The 19839-nt window shown below is 42.5% G+C and overlaps 1 long non-coding RNA gene across 1 annotated transcript in view; it reads right to left on the reverse strand.

Annotated features, from left to right (window-relative positions):
• Positions 1 to 20: 20 nt before the first annotated feature.
• The window catches only part of LOC121395343, a 36674-nt gene continuing 16855 nt past the window's right edge, over positions 21 to 19839 (reverse strand). Inside the window, exon 2 of the long non-coding RNA XR_005962415.1 lies at positions 21 to 455. This is a non-coding gene — a long non-coding RNA (uncharacterized LOC121395343). The remainder of the gene's footprint in view (positions 456 to 19839) is intronic.

A 19839-nucleotide genomic window follows, 5' to 3' on the forward strand; every position in this document is an offset into this window, starting at 1 on the left:
AGGGAAGAGACGACAACAAATCAAGATTGGCATTTATTTTAATGTATCAATTCTGCATATGAATATACACACACGCAGAACAACACAACGCAGCATACAAAAAAATCAGTGGAGTAGAATTTAAAATGAAGCTCCGTCTCTGAAGGGCAAATGCCCAAGTCTCAGAGTCTGTGTTCCTGTGGCAGCTCTCCCGGCATTCATACAGTATAATAACTCTCTATTGTATCCAATCGGTAGGAAACGTATATAAACATTAATCAGAGCAGTCTCTAAGCACAGGGCACTATGTGGCCACCAGAGAACTCTGAGATTCCACGTACTGCAGCGCTTTCTCTTTCACGGCCTGGACACTCTCGGTGCTTCCATGTTTCTTTTCATACTCCAAGTAGCGCTTGAAAAAGAACTTGATCTTTTTAGCTGCCAAGCTCAGATGAATCACACGCTCAAAAATGTCCCTGTTGGAAGAAAACGGCTTATTAATCAGCCTGACAAACAAGTGATGGGTGCCACGGCTTAGAAGCGCTAAAGCAGTGATCCCCAACCAGTAGCCAGTGAGCAACATGTTGCTCACCAACCCCTTGGCTGTTGCGTTCAGTGGCCTCAAAGCAGGTGCTTATTTTTGAATTCCTGGCTTGGAGGCAAGTTTTAATTGTATAAAAAACAGTTGTACTACCAAATTGAGCCTCCCGTAGGCTGCCAGTCCACATAGGGGCTACCAAATAGCCAATCACAGCCCTTATTTGGCACCCCAGAGACTTTCATGCTTGTGTTGCTCCCCAAATCTTTTTAGATCTAAATGTTGCTCACTGGTTAATAAAGGTTGTGGATCCCTGCTCTAAAGAATGCTTTAAAGGGCAAGTGATTACAGGAAATGAAAATGACCTAAATTCATTTATAAATAATCCTCACTTACTCTGCGTGTGTAGGACACAAGAATTGGTGCAGTGAATGATTAGAACAGATAAAGTTTAGAAACATTTTATAAGGATACATTTTACACACATCGGAAATTAAACCCTACCAATGAGCTCTTTTAATAGACAAATGTTGGTTATTGTTACAGAGAGCTATACATGGAAGTACTTACCTCACTTCCTTTTGGCTGCCATGAGCTCAGATCTGACATGTGCATGGCCACCTTAAGACTCAACAAAACTATTTTACAAAACTTTACATGTGGGTTCAACAGACCGTACGTTTGCTATACCGTTGCTAGGCACACTGACCACAGTAATGGACCAGGGCTTTTTGTGAATGAATGAGATGATTAGGAGAGGTTGTTGAAACAAAGATAAACAATGAAAATAATCAAATACCATCAGTCAGTGTATACTTTCTGATGACAGAGATCACAGTTTGAAGGAAGGCAAAACAGAACAGGACAAGAGCAGAGGACCCCGTTGTCTTAGTTTGTATGAAAAAAGGAAAAGAAAAAAGGAAAAAGAACCATATTCTTATTACATATCAGTCAAAGAAGAAAAAATTGCATACAGGTATGGGACCTGGGCCTGAATGATTGGGGTTTTCTGGATGAGGGATCCTTCTGTAATTTGGATCCCCCTACCTTAAGTTAATTTGAAAAAAAAGATTATTTAAACATTAAATAACCCCAATAGGATTTTTTTACCTTCCATAAGGATTATAACTTACTTGGGATCAAGTACAAGGTACTGTTTTATATTTACAGAGAAAAAGATATTTTTTTAAAATGTGACTTATTTGCTCATAATGAAGTCTATGTGAGATGGCTTTCCCGGGTTGACATTATGGTGAGATGTTTCTGATAAAGGGAGGGTGTCGTAATTGTTGCTTTTTTTCCAGCAACTTTTTCGGCTTCAAAAAGCCTGACCTGAAAAAGTTGTGGCTTAATAAATTGGCCCCATAAAGAAGTAATCCATGTATGAGTGGTTTTACCAACAAATCAGAATGCAATTAATGATAATTTTACAATGCAAACATGCTTCTAAAATATACACAGGTATGGGATCTCTTTTCCATGTAGTACAGACATTTATGCAGTAACACAAATGAGCACAAATACTCTACGTTGTGATGATACATGTTTTTGTGTTTGGACTCAAACTTCACCTCTTTTCTTCAATTTTAGTTCCTTGGTTGGATACTGATTGCTGTAATTGCCTCTGCTGCCTTTCTGCTCCAATTGCTTGCATCATTGCTGTTCCCCTTTAAGCTACCATCAAGAGGCTTATTGGAAACACTACCGTTATGCTGAAAAAGATCTGTTCAATCGTACTGCTGAGGTCCATGCGAAAGTCCTTGCTGCCAATAATGTTAAACAGTTTTTTGGTTTTGTGGCTTTGGACAAAGATGAAAAGGAAGTAGTCAGCCAGTAGCCAGTGGACGAGGCCCAGACAAGCCCTGAGTGGCAGGAGATCACTGGAGTGTACCTTTATCAGGAGAACAAGGGCTTCCCATTGTATAGTCGTCTCCACAAATGGGCCAAAAAAGTCATAGGAAATGGTACGGATCCAAATGGTCGAGAAATGGCCCTGCTTGCTGTATGAGAAACTGAGACCAGGAGAATGAGGGAAGAGAGACCTGGTGATTGATATTGAATGTCATATCTTACATCATGTCTTAATGTATAAAGGAACAATGATGTGTCACTATCTCTACAGGACACCATCCGTCCAGCTTTGAACTTTATATCAGTGGTGCCTCCCATGGATGTCACTTCCTAGAAGCTTTTGAAAGGTTGAATGTTCATAACGTGCCTACAGTGCACACCATTGTTTCACCATCATCTGCGTACTCATCAAATGCTTTAACGTTTGGGGTACCAGCATTCTCACAGTGCCTTGGCTACCAACCAATGGATAAGTACTGGGAACATAAACCCATATATTATGCGATTGTAAGGCCCAAAGGCCTCAGAGGTAGTGAGGACCAAGGGAGGAGATAACAATGTCCAAGTTCGCAGTACAGATAAGGATGAGACGAGAGAATGGTCAAACAGGCAACAAGATCAGTCCAGGCAGAAGAGGTTCAAGGTCGAGGAATTCAGGCAAAGGTCGGTACACGGATAACAAAGATTTCACAAGATCACACCCAGGAGTAGCAAGCTAAAACCTATAATTGGGCACAGGTGAATTCCCAGAGCTCCTTAATATAGTCCAGGTTTGGCGACAATTTGGACGCATCGGCGTCATAACGTGCGCGCGGACGCGCTGGCGTCAGCGACCGACGCGCTGACGTGTGCGACTGACGCCGGCGCCCATTATTGACGCCGACGTCCGTTCCGTCGCCGGCGACCAATCAGATTGCGAGAAGAGGTCGTCGTCATCCGACTGCGTCCGTGAGGAACCTGGGAGCCGCCATCTTGGACGCCATCTTGGCCACCATTTTGTAAGCTGAATTCGGACTCCATTACAGTACCCCCCTCCCTAGGGGGGGCCTCAGGACCACCTGGGTTAGAAGGAAACTGCCGATGAAATTTTCGGACCAGGAGAGGAGCATGGACATCCGAACTTCTTACCCAGGAGCACTCCTCAGGGCCGAACCCCTTCCACTCGATGAGGTATTGTAGAGTACCCCTCGAAACCCGGGAGTCCAGGATTCTTTTCACCTCAAATTCCTGATGACCGTCCACCAGGACAGGAGCTGAGGAGGAAGAAGAAGAAGAAGTACCTGCAGGTTTGAGCAAGGAGACATGGAAGGCGTTCGGAATCCGCATTTCCGGGGGAAGTTGCAAACGGACCGCCACCGGATTGATGACCTCAGCGATGGGGAAGGGACCAATAAACTTGGGACCAAGTTTAGGGGAGGGAACTTTGAGACGAATGTTCCGTGTAGACAGCCAAACCTTGTCACCGGGTGCATACGGAGGGGAAGGAATTCTTCTCTGATCAGCGAATTTCTTCTGGACCAAGGAACTTTTTCCCAGATTGACGACAGTGGCGTGCCAGATGGCCGACATGTGGGCAGCTTGGTCATTGGCGGCAGGGACATTGGTAAGTAATAAGTCCTGAGGAAAAGCCAAAGGATTAAGACCATACATACAGAAAAACGGAGATTTTCCAGAAGAAACATGTAAGGCATTATTATGCGCAAATTCAGCCCACGGAAGCAGATCAGCCCAATCGTCCTGGCACAAAGATACGTGGCATCGGAGGAATTGTTCAAGGGCCTGATTAACCCTCTCTGCCGCTCCATTAGACTGTGGGTGATAAGAAGAGGAAAACTGAAGAGAAACACCAAGGGCTTTACACAGGGACCTCCAAAACTTGGAAACGAATTGCGATCCACGGTCAGAGACAATTTCGGCAGGGAAACCGTGGAGGCGAAAAATGTGTTTAATAAACAGTGAGGAAAGTTCGGGAGCAGAGGGGAGTTTCCGAAGAGGAGTAAAATGTGCCACTTTGCTGAATCTATCAATGACCACCCAAATAACTGTGTAACCAGAGGAATTAGGGAGATCCACAATGAAGTCCATAGATAGATGAGTCCATGGGCGGGAAGGAATAGGTAGTGGTAGAAGTACCCCCTTAGGAGGGGAATGTCCAGACTTGGATACAGCACACACAGAGCAAGAAGAAACAAAGTCTTTGACATCTTTTCTTAAAGAAGGCCACCATACAAGACGAGACAGGAGTTCAGTGGTCTTTCTGATTCCTGGATGACCGGCCTGTTTGGAGCTGTGGGACTGGACCAGAATGGAATGACGAAGTTCCGGAGGGACAAAGGCAACACCAACAGGAGTTCCAACAGGAGCAGAAGATTGAACAGATAATAATTGAGAGGCCAAAGAGGGAAATAGAGCAGTGATGATCTTTGTAGGAGGCACAACGGATTCCGGTTCTGCAGAATTGAGATCTTCGAGAAGAAAACTTCTGGAAAGAGCGTCCGCCTTCTTGTTCCTAGCACCAGGCCGAAAGGTTAAAATGAAATTAAAGCGAGAGAAGAATAGTGCCCACCTAGCTTGACGAGAATTGAGGCGTTTGAGTGTCTGGATATACTCTAGATTTTTATGGTCTGTATAGATGGTCACAGGAACAGAAGAACCCTCCAGCAAATGTCTCCATTCTTCTAGAGCAAGCTTGACGGCCAGTAACTCACGATTTCCCACATCATAATTTTGTTCAGAAGAGGAAAATTTTTTCGAAAAGAAGGCACAGGGATGTAGTTTTCCATCAGAAGATGCTCTTTGAGACAAAATTGCTCCAGCACCGACATCTGAAGCATCCACTTCAATGAAGAATGGTTGGAGAGGTTCTGGGTGTCTGAGAATGGGAGCGGAAGAAAAAGAAGTTTTAAGAGTCTTGAATGCCTCCAAAGCTAAAGGTGACCAATGCTGAGGCTTACCCCCTTTTCGAATGAGGGAAAGAATGGGAGCAACCTTGGACGAAAACCCCTTAATGAATTGTCTGTAATAGTTGGCGAAGCCAATGAATCTTTGGATAGCTTTAACACTGGTGGGGAGAGGCCAGTCTTGGATAGCGGAAACTTTAGCAGGATCCATTCTGAAGCCTTGTTGAGAAATGATGTAACCAAGGAAGGAGATGGACGAAACTTCAAAGGAACACTTCTCCAATTTGGGCGAATAAATTATTTCTCCGTAGACGGGAAAGGACTTCTTGGACTTGAAGACGGTGCTCAGCAAGGTTCTTGGAAAAAATAAGAATATCGTCCAAGTACACCACCACGTATTGACCCAACAAATCTCTGAAAATGTCATTTACAAATTCCTGAAAGACCGCGGGGGCGTTGCAGAGGCCGAATGGCATCACAAGATACTCGTAATGCCCGTCACGAGTGTTAAATGCAGTCTTCCACTCGTCTCCTTCTCTGACCCGGATTAAATTGTAAGCCCCACGAAGATCTAATTTGGTGAAAAGACAAGCCCCCTTGAGTTGGTCGAACAGTTCAGAGATGAGGGGAAGGGGATAACGATTTTTAATTGTAATTTTGTTTAAACCCCTATAGTCAATGCAGGGCCGCCAAACCTCCATCTTTCTTTTCTACAAAGAAGAAGCCGGCTCCAGCCGGGGAAGAAGAAGGACGAATAAAACCTCTTTGCAGATTCTCTTGGATGTATTCCTTCATGGCACGGGTTTCAGCAGGGGAAAGCGGATAGGTGCGGCCTCTGGGAGGCATGGTTCCAGGAAGAAGTTCGACGGGGCAATCATAGGGGCGATGGGGAGGCAGAACTTCGGCCGACTTTTTATTGAAGACATCAGAAAAGGCTTGGTAAACAGAGGGCAGAGAAGAGTTTGGAGACACAGATGAAACTTTAATGATGGATTTGGTGGGTAAACAATTTTGTTGGCAAAAAGGACTCCAACGGGAGATTTGAGACGAAGCCCAGTCTATTACTGGGTTGTGGGTATTCAACCAGGGCAGACCAAGCACAATGGGAGTGGAAGGACAGTCAATTAACAGAAAAGACAATCTTCTAGATGCATGGTTCCCACAATAACAGAAAGTTCATCGGTGGAGTGAGAAATAATAGCAGAAGATAATGGTCGATCATCAATCGCCAAAGCACGCAGGGGAACAGCCAGAGATTGCAGGGGAATGGAGTGACTTTCAGCGAAGACTTTATCCATGAAATTCCCAGCTGCGCCGGAATCAAGGAAGGCTTCGGAAGAAATCGTCTGGGTTCCAAAACGAATCTGCACAGGAAGGAGGAAGCGTTGAGCAGAAGAATGGGGAGAAGGACCAATTCCACCCAGGTAAGTCTCCCCAGTCTTACCTAGGTGCTGGCGTTTCCCGGCTTCACTGGGCACTCATAGGCGAAGTGGGATTTTCCACCACAGTAGAGGCAAAGTCCAGCAGCCCTTCTCCGAAGCTTTTCCTGTTCGGTTAGACGGGCCCGTCCGATCTGCATAGGTTCTTCCGTAGGCAGGGAAGAAGAAGCAGAAGCCGCAGGAGTTGGAGAAGGCAAGGTGGGAGCCGGATTGGGAAGGAAGGGTCTTTGAAAACGAGGAGCCAGAGTAGGTTGAAACCTGTGGAATCTCTTGGTTGGGGAGCGCTCTCTGTCGAGCTCAGCTTGGAACTCCCTCTGCCGAGTATCGACCTTTATGGCCAAGGCGACTAGATCTTCCCAGCGGGATGGAATTTCCCTGGACACCAGATCATTCTTTATACGTATCGCCAGGCCGTTGTAAAAGGCAGCGTGATACCCGTCATTATTCCAGGAAGTTTTCTGCAACCAGGGTGCGAAATTCGATGGCGTACTCTGATACAGAGCGAGTTCCCTGTTGAAGATGGAACAGGCGTGCGGAAGCAGCTGTGGCACGACCCGGAGCATCGAACACAACACGAAGTTCGCGGACAAAGAGTCTGGCATTGTCAATAATAGGATCTTCCTTCTCCCATAGCGGTGAAGCCCACTCCAATGCCTTCCCTTGCAGGCGGGAGAATATGAAGCCCACCTTGGCACGTTCAGAGACGAATTGGCTGGGTGCGAGTGTAAAGTGGACCTCGCACTGGTTGATAAACCCGCGGCAAGCTGCGGGGTCACCACTGTAGAGTGGGGGAGCCGGAATGCGGGGCTCGGAGACCTGGAGAGGAGCCACGGGTACAGGTACAGGAACAGGATCAGCAGGTGTTAGGGGCCGACAACTTTGCCAGTACAGTTTCCAGGGCCTGACAAAAATGAGACTGCTGTACCTCATAGGACTGCATCCGGGAAGCCAGACCACGAAGCGCTCCACCGACATCAGGTGGCGCTGGGTTTTCCTCCGAAGGGTCCATGGCCCAATTATAATGTAAGGCCCAAAGGCCTCAGAGGTAGTGAGGACCAAGGGAGGAGATAACAATGTCCAAGTTCGCAGTACAGATAAGGATGAGACGAGAGAATGGTCAAACAGGCAACAAGATCAGTCCAGGCAGAAGAGGTTCAAGGTCGAGGAATTCAGGCAAAGGTCGGTACACGGATAACAAAGATTTCACAAGATCACACCCAGGAGTAGCAAGCTAAAACCTATAATTGGGCACAGGTGAATTCCCAGAGCTCATTAATATAGTCCCAGGTTTGGCGCCAATTTGGACGCATCGGCGTCATAACGTGCGCGCGGACGCGCTGGCGTCAGCGACCGACGCGCTGACGTGTGCGACTGACGCCGGCGCCCATTATTGACGCCGACGTCCGTTCCGTCGCCGGCGACCAATCAGATTGCGAGAAGAGGTCGTCGTCATCCGACTGCGTCCGTGAGGAACCTGGGAGCCGCCATCTTGGACGCCATCTTGGCCACCATTTTGTAAGCTGAATTCGGACTCCATTACAGCGATAGAGCAGCAGTCTCCAGCATGTTTGTGAAGGGATAAGACTTGAATTTAGCAGTGGGTGAAAAAAGCAATAGAAAGGCAAAGAAATGATACATTCCTCCCAATAGTTTACATTTAGGTCAAGTATTACATAGATGGTATAACAATTTCATTCTATTTATATTCATTCACATTCTTGCTATGATCACTCATTTCTGAACATATATATAATCATGTAAACTTCATTACTCACCTGGTAGATCTTAGTTGCCCCAATGATGTTTATGAAGCATTTTTAGAAAAAGGGATGATGAGATCTAGTGCTCATGTTAGCGAAGGTGCTGCTCCCTTTTATTTGTGCTTATAAACAGCAATGGGGTTCTTAATAATCCCTTAATAAGGAGAGCAGTGTAGCAGATGGGAGTGAAGTATCTGGCTCACTTTTACTCTTGTCGTGCTGTGCCAGATGCTTCACTGCTGCTTCCTGCCCGAAGAATAAACGTGGAGGTGGAGACAATGACATGACTACATAAATATATTTACTTACCAGTCAGTTGAAATCTGTTGAACCTTCATCTGCAGCAAAGGACCCCACTCTCCTTAACTACATTCCACTGAACTCTTATTGAAAATCAGTTTTGAAATGTTGAATAAAGGAATGCTAACTTTTTATACTAAAGTAGAATAATTCTTAGTCATCGTCTGTCTAATATTATATGTGGTACAGCCAATTAAGCTGCCCCTGCTTCCGTTAAGTACATGGAATCCGTTCCGCTGCTGGAAGAGCAGATAGATGCTCTGGAACATTTCAGATTTTTTCCTTTCTGGACCAGATTAGCATCAGAGGTCAATGGACCCACCAGGGATTTAGAAACTTGTCCTTTTAATTTTTTTTATCTTTTTTATACTTGTGTCTCAGGAATTCTTTTATACCTGTTGCATTGCCTGTAATTGTGTTTTTAGAGATTAAATCTAAAGATTTTTCAAGCATGAATTGTAATTTGTAATTTTATATGTACAGCCCCCATTCTCTGCCAAAGAGCCAGGCCTGGATTTGTGGAAAGGCCACCTAGGCCCGGGCCTAGGGGGGCGGCATAAAACACTGGGGTGTTCAAAAACACCAGGGATGTGATGGAGATACAATAATTTTTTAAATTTCCCATGCGCCAATCCCCATTGATGATGAAAATTTGCACAAATAAAGGGGGGGAACAGGGGTGACGAATGGCAGTGGGCCTAGGGGTGCCCACTATGTAAATCCGGCCCTGCAAAAAGCATATGTGTAAATATATATAATTAGATAGATTAGTTGGTACAGTAAGTTTACAATACAAAATACAGCATTTTAGCTATAATCTTTTTTAGAGTCCCAATAGTCTTAGAGTATAGAGTCCCAATAGTCATTATATATTCAGAACCACACTCAGAATCACACAGAGAATACAAAGAGACGGCATTCCATCAAAGAACCTAATGATTATAGATGAATAGTGGATGTACTCTTTAATCACACTACACCAGAGATCTTTGTTTATGATCCACAGGTTGGTTCCCATTAAGTACCTCCTCCTCCTCCAAGGCTTTAGCAGGTACATGCACATGAAGTACCCTTCATCCTAGGGTGGTTAATATAGAGCACCAAAGGCTAGGATAAGAGACCTGTACCAGAGGTAAGGTAGTTGGACCAGGGCCGGGCCAGCCTGGGCGCCCCAGGCAACCCGACCTGCCGCGTCGCCCCCTACACTGAGCGCGCGCATGCACGCTTACAAAAGCATCACATCGCACGCCACTCTCAATCACTTAGGCACACGCGCACGCGCACAGAAGTAACATTGCCACGCCACGCTCCTGTCACATAGGAGCGTGCGCATGTGCACACAGAGCAGGAATGAAGATCAGACGGGGGTAGGCAGCAGTTAAAGGTACGTGCCTGGGCGCCCCCCCAAGTTTTGCACCCTAGGCACGTGCCTACTCTGCCTATCCCTAGTTCTGGCCCTGTTCACTATATATTTACAGGCAGACCTGAACTGGCAAGCCAATAATAATATGAGAGACAAATGCCAGAAGAGCCAGACTGGCTGTGCTGTCCCGACATGCACTACTCATTGCTTGGGTAGTCTTCCAGCATTAGTGTGGAGTGGCTGGAGGGTGGTTAGCAGCGCTTGGAACAGCTGCTGAGCGCCAATTAGGGATTTCTAATGGCGGCAGTGTGGTTTACAGAAGGAAGGTGGCCGGCAAGAGCTGACCACTCCTCACAGAAGCAGCTCGCGGCACAGAAGCTCAAGCTTTCGGAAGTGTGTGATTTTCCAGCTGTTTATCTTTACCCTTACATTTCACATGCAAAGTTGTGTCAGTGACAGGGTGTAGTTGTGGCAAGATCAGGTTTCCCAAACCTCGCTCCACCTTCTCTCGCCACACAGGCTTTGATATCTTACTGGTGCCGTCTGTTGTAATGAGCTGTGGGCCCTTCTCACGACATGTAGTGTCCCCTCCCACTCGCACGCAACGCCCGGTATCTCCCATACACATTCAGGCACAGCGCCGAGCTGCAGAGGTGTCAGGGGGTCACACGCGTGCTGAAGTGGCTAGTCCACGGCACGCTAAGGTCACAGGGTCACGAACTGATAGGGCGCGCGGGATGATTAACCCTTGTGCATCGGATACACGTACACTGCACCTTGGGCCTCGATTTACTCAGGGCATCATACCTTTATACCATATACGCCTTGGCAGACATTCAAGCGTGCCCTCACTGGTTACATGAAAGGGCAATAAATCTGCAAAATGACACCAATTAGGAGGGAGGTGTCATCATAAACATCAAATGACAATGAAATGACATTTCATTTCCCATGTTAAATACTGCTGGGTGCTCTGTAGTCTGTCTGACACTATCAAATCTACCTTTGCATCAGTCTTCTTACAGGCGGCTCCACTTTTCAATTAAAATAAACATAAACACTACGACCTATGGAAAATCATTGGTTTCGTAGTTTTTGTTCCAGTTCAGTGTACTAAGATGCAATCACTGGGATTTTAGAAATGCTGTTTACTTACTCGCAATGGTATGAGGAATTTACATATTTTTGGTTCTACCTTATGCAGAGTATAGTAGAACCCCTATTTTACATTTTTCAGGGGACCAAGAAAAAACCAGGAAAATGTGTTAAATTTACCTTTTCTTCAAGTACTAAAAGGAATTATGTACAGGAGTCTGTTTACTTTGAGATACAATATTTACTGTATTAAATAGCATTCGTTTTACATTATGGGGGCAGGCCCGGGCCAAGCCTGTTGGGCGCCCAAAACAACCCCAACTGGCCGCTTTACCCCATTGCCAGCACAGCTCCGAGTGCCCATGCGCGCACTAAGCACGCATAACGGTGTACGCAAGTCCCAGAGTGCGCATGTGTGCACAATATTTAAATTCCTGGATGGGGAAGACAGTGTCGATGGGAGAGAAAGGGTCCCGGACAAGGTGGGTAGGCTGAAGGAAAAGTTTGTGTTTGGCACCCCCACTTCGTTGCGCCTAGGCCCCGTGCCTCTTCTGCCTACCCCTAAGTTCCCGGCCCTGAGTTCGACACATCGGTGTGGGGCACCCCCATCTAATGGTTTAAAAATTAGTGGTAAGCCCCAATTTCCATGTGACACAATCCATACACTCATTTTTATTCCTTAGTAAAGGTTGGGCACCAGTGTTGGATGGGGGGGGGGGTTGGCCTGCAGCCTCAGGGGCTCCCAACCAACATCACCTGGGCCCCCAACCGCCAAACTCCCTCTGTGTTGAGACCTCCTGCACCCCACACCTCCCAACACATTGATTGCATTTTTGTTGGGTAAAAACACAGAAATATATGTTTACCCCTCCCCTCCTTCTACCTGAATCTAAAATGGGTACCTATGCCTTTCTGCTCCAAACTACTGAGTCACAAGGCTTTCCCAAAATTGCCGGTTTTGGTGAAATATCTGAAATTGCCTCAAAGCTTCAACTCTACAGCATCATATCGCCCATGGTATCATTACATACCAAGAAAAGGCACCCTAAATATGATTGCCAGGGGTCCTCCAAACAGTTTGATGCCCTTGTGCATAGGATTTACCAAAGTATCTGGCATTTAGAGGTCCCAAAATAAAGTTAGTGCCATACAAATTAGTCCTGCTGGGTAATGAAAAATCAACACATTAACTGCATTTTATGTGTGGTGAAAACACAGAAATATATAATATGTTTACCCCACAAAACCATATATTTTTGGAAAGTACACATGCTACCGAATCTAAAAATGGGTACCCATGCCTTTTGCTCCCAAACTACTGAGTCGCAAGGCTTTACCAAAATTGGCGGGTTTTGGTGAAATACCTGAAAGCTTCAACTTTCCAGCATTGTATTATTTCCATGTATCATTACCGAGCGTAAAGCATCCCCTAATATGAACGCCGGGGGTCCTGCAAAACAGTTTGATGCCCAGATAATGCAGTAGATTTACCAACTATGTGGAAATTCACCAGAGACCCCCAAATCAAATAGTGGCATTGAATTCTCACGTATGATACTCCGGCTTAGCTAAAAGTATAAGCACCGCGGTAATGGAGTCATTATGTGCCATGAGACCCCCTAACAGTACTGAGAGACCCTAGAAAACCTAATTAGTTTCCGAAGGTACACATTCCTAACGAGTCTTAAAATGGATAAATATGTTCTTTCTACTGCAAACTACCAAACTGGCAGAAGCTTATGCCTAAACATGACGCTTTTTATGGAATTTTCTGAAAAATTTCACAAAGCTTGCCCTTTATAAGCCCATTATATTACCACATATTTTCGTAATGTGGCCGCAAAAGAAATCCTAAATATTAATGCCAGGGGTCTACTGAACAACTTGATGCCTGATATGCACAGATAAACCATAACTATGTTGTACACAGAAACCCCCAAATGGATATATAGCAGACAAAACTTTCCATGGGTAAAGTATGAAGTAACAAAGAACAGAGCGAAATGTAATAAAATCACTAAAATCCAACAAAAACCACAAAATCTATTTTTCACGCCTAGTGTAATCAGCAGTCAGAATCACAGTTTAAATATTTTAGCATGGCCAAATAGGTTTTATGGGCAGAAATAAGCTAACAACACCCTGCGCAAGCTGAAAATGCAGTATAATCACCGAGAATAACATACAAAAGGTATTGCGCAGTACATTAGCGAATACGCTATACCGCAATGGCAATAAAACAGGTTTTTTCCAAGTGTCAGTGAAGCCCCATTCGAAAGCTGGAAAGAATCAGAAGATGAAGGCAAATAATTAAATTAAATAATGACGACCAATTGAAAAGTTTCAATGAGCCATAAAGTTATGCGATCCATTCTCCCGGAAACCCCAGTTATCCAGAAATCTCCAAATTACGGAAAGTCTGTCTCCCATAGACTCCATGTTATCAAATGAATCCGATTTTTTTTTTAATGATTTCCTCTTTCTGCTAAACAGTATCTTGTACTTGATCCAAACTTAGATATAATTAATCCTTATTGAAGCAAAACCAGCCTATTGGGTTTATTTAATGTTTACATGATTTTCTAGTAGACTTAAGGTATGAAGATGCAAATTACGGAATGATCTGTTGTGGAATACACCAGTTTATTATTATTATTACAGAGAAAAGGGAAATTCTTTTTTTTTTTAAAATTTGGATTATTTGGATAAATGGAATACAGCCTTTTCGTAATTTGGAGCGTTCTGGATAATGGGTTTCTGGATAATAGATTTTATACCTGTCTTTACAATTTTGCGACTTGTGAAGTTGATCCCTATAGTAAAAATGTACTCCCCTGATCTCTCCTGTTTATTAGCAGCTATATTCTGCCTCATTATTTTGGGAGGAGATCAGGGCCTACCCTTGGTGTACACAAGATATTAGGGTGGCTTCGACGCTCTACCAGAAATCTGAGCTGCTGGGTGTGTCTAGTTTATTTACATGAAGGAATATGTTTAATATGTAATCCATCCCATCTGCTTTAGTCTGAAACTGCCTTTCTGTCTTTTTTGGACTGTAACTTGGCATTTGTCTCTTACACTGAATATGGCCAAACCTAGCAAGTATATTTCACCCTTGCCCTGACATCCATGTGGCCTCACATATATATATAATATTATACTATATATAAGCACTGAGGCCTCGCCTGCCACCCCAGCATTTGTGTTTTTTTAATTATTTACATTTTTCTTCAGCAGCTTTCAAAACTTGCAATTTCAGCAGTCTGGGTTGCTAGGGCCTAGCTTGCCCTAGCAACCATGAATTGATTTGAGTAAGAGATTGGAATATGTACAGTATAGGAGAGGGACTGATAGAAATGTGAATAATAAAAAGTAGCAATAACAATAAGGGGCATATTTATCAAGGGTCGAATTTCGAATTTCGAATTCAAAAAGACCAACCGAAATTAAGTTTTTTTTGGGATCAAATTGGTCCGTATTCGGCCAAATTCCAAAAGAAGGAATAGCGTATTCGAACGAATTTGATTCAAAGTTTTTCCAAAAGTCCACCAATTGACTCCGAGTAGGTTCTAGGAGGTCCCCCATAGGCTAAAACAGCAATTCCGCAGGTTTTAGATGGCGAATGGTCGAAGTGGAATTTTTAAAGAGACAGTACATTACAAATTTCAAATTTTTGATTTTTTTTGCAAATTTAAATCAAATTTGGAGTATTCCATAGTCGAAGTACACAAAAAATAGCTCGAAATTAGAATTTTTTCAATTCGAAAATCCACCTTGACCTTTGATAAATCTGCCATCAAATATGTAGCCTTACAGAGCATTTGTTTTTAGATGGGGGTCAGTGACCCCCATTTTAAACAGGAAAGAATCTGAAGAAGAAGGCAAATAATTAAAAACTATAAAAAGGAAAAAATCAAGGCCAATTGAAAAGTTGCTTAGATTATCCCATTCTATAGGATTCTAAAAGTTAACTCAAAGGTGAACCACCTCTTTAATGAGGATGAACCTGGCATAATAAAGGGGACACAAACATATTCCTTTTAAAAATAACACTACAATTTCAACTATTAGGTTTCTTAGGAAGGCACCCCAAGCTTAATTTTTCATGCAAAGAGATTATGCCATGAGAATTATATCAGTTGTAAATCAACTCACTATCATGTGGGGGATAGTTTAGTTTACATACAAGTTATTGTCTTCTTTTTATTCATTCATTTGAAAAATGTTGAATTATTGGCATAAAATGACTCTCTGGACGACGGCATTGCTGTAATTGAGAGCTCCACTGGGGCAGGGCCTTATGGGAAAAATAAAAATCTTTGCTGGTGGCCTGTCTGACCCTGCAGGTATGTTCCTGGTACAGTATGAGATCTGTTATCTGGAAACCTGTTAATCCAATGCCCAAAACTACCGAACAGCCTTCTTACTATTATTAAGGAAATCCCTTCCCTTTTGTATTCAAAGGGTATAGGATCCTTTATCCAGAACCCCGTTATCCAGAAAGCTCCAAATTATAGCAAAATAGACAGGTACAGGTATAGGATCCTTTTATCCAGAAAGCTTCCAAATTATGGGAAAGGAGGTCTCCTGTACACTCCATTGTTGATTCAAATAATCCAAACTTTAAAACATTATTTCCTTATAATAAAAATGTGAGCTTGTACTTGATCCCCAACTAAGATATAATCAATCCTTTATTGGAAGCAGAAAACCCAGGCTATTGGGTTTATTTATTTGCTCTATTATGCATTTTCTAGGTATGAAAGCGTCTGTTATTTGTAAAATGATATCCTTATGGAAGCCAAAACCCGCGTCCTTATTGGTTTATTAATGTGTAAGAGGTGATGTAATATTAGTAGGTAACGGCTTGAAAGAGATGAAGGGTCCAAATTATGGAAAGATCCGTTATCCAGAAAACCCCAGGTCCCGAGCATTCTGGATTAAAGGTCCTATATTTGTATAAAAAATTCCAAATTTACTTTACCTCCTATTTAGCCAAAAGTAATATACAACCCCCCCCCCCAATAACACAGCACTGTGGGCATATGTATATGATTCCACCATTTCTTAAAATTTATTACTTTAACTTTTTAAATAAAAATGTTCCGTTGCTATTCTCTGAAGACAGATGACATCACAATAAGGATAACACCTTTGTGAGTCATCTGCTCTGTTGCTATTGGCTGAAGACCGATGACATCACAATAAGAATAACATCTTGTGCTGTGTAAGGCTCATTTCCATTAAGAGCTGTTTTGGAGAGAGAGAGATTTGTTGTTTGGAGAGAGAGAGATTTGTTGTTTGGAGAGAGAGAGATTTGTTGTTTGGAGAGAGAGAGAGAGAGAGAGAGAGTTGTTGTGTGGAGAGAGAGAGATTTGTTGTGTGAGAGAGAGAGAGATTTGTTTTTGTTTTTTGGAGAGAGAGAGAGATTTTTTTTTTTTTGGAGAGAGAGAGATTTGTTTTTGTTTTTTTGGAGAGAGAGAGATTGTTTTTTGGAAAAATATATATTTTTTTTTTTGGAGAGAGATTTGTTTTTGGAGAGAGAGAGAGAGATATTTGTTTTTCGAGAGATTTCAGGTAAGTTTATGTACAATATTATATCCTATAGTATGACAAGGTACCGCTATATTTAGCCCTTATTCCATGGTTCAGTGTCTGAGTATTAGTATCAGAATTTTGTTTCAATTTGTAAGTAGCCATGGCACGCTATCACTATCACTTAGTGCTCCCTGCTAGATATATCATTATTATTGCACTTCAGCAGTGGATTCATGAGAAATAAGGACTTTCATGTGTTACAATTGTGAACTATGAAAGAAAAAAGGCAATGCCCTGTCCTATTGCTCTGTATGCCAAGCAGGCTTTTTATAAGGACATCAGGCTTTACTGGAGGGAAAGGGAGTTATTCAGCCTGAGTTCTAGACAAACCTTTAATATAGATGTGCTTCTTATTAGAACAGATCCCTAGATTACAGTCTGTATAGAGATGTGCTGCCCTTCTTACAGTTGTTACCGGCTAAACCAACTGCCTTTAGCAATGGGCCTGAGTGAGAGTGTCAGTTGATAGCAGCATGGATATAGACACTCACACACAAAACACAAAACAAACAAGTCAATAAACATGTACATTTATACCCGGGTGGGAACATAACCAATGAGGTTTAGGGTGGGCATGTATTTAGCTGCACCAAACATAAAACATACAATTAACCTCCAGCTTCCTACCCATGATTATGTTCATTTTGGATGCTCAGCCTATAGAATTATTGTACATTAGTAATGTATGTAATCATTGCTTTTCTGCCCATTAAAGTTGCAAATACCAGTAAGTTTTTAAAGGGAACTTTACCTTTACCATAACCTTTAGTATATTATAAAAATTCTAATTCTAAGCAACTTTTCAGTTGGTCTTCATTTTTTTTCTATAATTTTTGCATTATTTGCCGTCTTCTTCTAATAACTCTTTCCAGCTCTCAAATGGGGGTCACAGATCTAAAACAAATACTTTGTTAGGCTACAAATGTATTGTTAATGCTTCATCTTTCTATTCAGGGCCTTTCATATTTAAATTTCAGTATCTTATTCAAATCAATGCATTGTTGCTAGGGTAATTTGGACCCTAGCAACCAAATTGCTGAAATTGCAACCTGGAGAGCTGCTGAATAAAAAGCAAAAAAAACTCAAAAACCACTAACTAATAAAAAATTAAAACCAATGGTAATCCAGCGCGACACGACTGTCGGATGCAAATGCTGCAAGCTGCGTTTGCATCTGACAGTCGTGTTGTGTCGCATTACCTTTGCGACACTATCCGTCTTTATATTACTTATCTTGTTCCTGGCGCATCCGATTTGACGTGTGCGTTTTGTCGCCCAGAGTCAGATCGCATAAAAGTCATCGTGTAGTCCTACCCTAAGACATGGGTCTGAAGACAAAAGGGGCCCAAAGACATGGCTGGGCATTAATCTAAAATATGCAATACCCAATGCTACATCTCACTTACTTTTGATCTTACCCATTCCACACCTTGTGACTCAACTCCTTCACCTTCTAGATCATAAGATCTTTTGGGCAGGGCTCCCACCTCTTATATCAGTTATTGGTTGCTATGTATGTAATTCAATGTATGTTCAATATATAAACCTATTTATGTACAGGGATAGGATCTATTATCCTGAAACCTGTTATCCAGAAAGATTCAAATTATGGGAGGCCATCTCCCATAGACTACATTTTAATCAAATAAGATTTCCTTTTTCTTAGTACAGGCATGGGATCCATTTTCCGGAAACCCATTATCCCGAAAGTTCCAAATTACAGAAAGGCTGTCTCCCCATAGATTCTATTAAAATCAACTAATCCAAATATTTTTAAAATGATTTCCTTTTTCTCTGTAATAATAAAACAGTCGCATGTACTTTATTCCAACTGAGATATAAATTAATCCTTATTGGAAGCAAAACCAGCCTATTGGGTTTATTTAATGTTTACATGATTTTTTAGTAGACTTAAGGTATGAAGATCCAAATTATAAAAAAATCCGTTATCCGAAAAAACCCAGGCATTCCAGATAACAGGTCCCCATACCTTCAATAATAAAACAGTAACTTGTACTTGATCCAACTAACATATAATTAATCTTTATTGGAGGCAAAACAAACCTACTGGTTTATTTAATGTTACCCTTATGGGAAGGTCCCGTGCATTCTGGATAACAGGTGCCATACCTGTACATAAATAAGATAATGGTGTAGTACAAGTATGAATTTAATAACTGTCAAATAAAAATGATTTGCTGAAAGTGTTGCCATCATGAAACGTTTTATTTCTTTTGTTTTTCTATGTTAGAAAGAGAATGGAGTATCATCTTGAGGAGGAGATTGTGGATTTTACAGATTTAGGTAATGGACTTTATCCAGTTACTTAATGTATTTTTGGAATGATACAATGACATAATTTTAAAATGTCTTAGAAAAATTGGCTTCTCGAAGCAGGGATGCACCAAACCCAGCATCCAGTTTAGGGTTCAACCCTACTTTGCAACATTTGGCTAACCTGTGTATTAGTATGCTCTTTTATACAGAGAAGTATCTTTAAGTACAGTTTGAGGACTCTTCTTTTAACTATAAGGCAGATAAGACTAACCGTATCTCTACTTCTCCTTGACAGACCAGGCCCCAGTGATGAGATCTTGGGGTCTCTGATGGACCCTTAGGGACGTAGAGGAGGTAGAGAAGAACCATCAGAGGTGGAAGAGAAGAACAATGATGAATTAGGTATAATGATATCTATATTTTATATTTACAAGTATAGGATCTCTTATCCCATAATTTAGATAAACATACTTTTATTCAACTAAAAATTCTTTTCAACTTTTGCTTGACAGATCAAGCCCCAGTGATGAGGTCTTGGGGGTCTCTGATGGACCTTCAGAATGGGAGGAGGCAGAAGAAAAAACCACCTCAGGTAGAAAACATCATATATATATCTGCTCTGAAAAGTGCTTTGTAGTAGTTTGCATCGCGCTTCATATTCAAAGATTTTTTCTTCTGCTGCCCGATACCAGCTCGGTGCTCGCGCGCGGTGGTGATACTGCATGTCTAGACACCTCAAT

This window comes from Xenopus laevis, chromosome 7L, assembly GCF_017654675.1.
Source record: "Xenopus laevis strain J_2021 chromosome 7L, Xenopus_laevis_v10.1, whole genome shotgun sequence".
Taxonomy (NCBI): Eukaryota; Metazoa; Chordata; class Amphibia; order Anura; family Pipidae; genus Xenopus; species Xenopus laevis.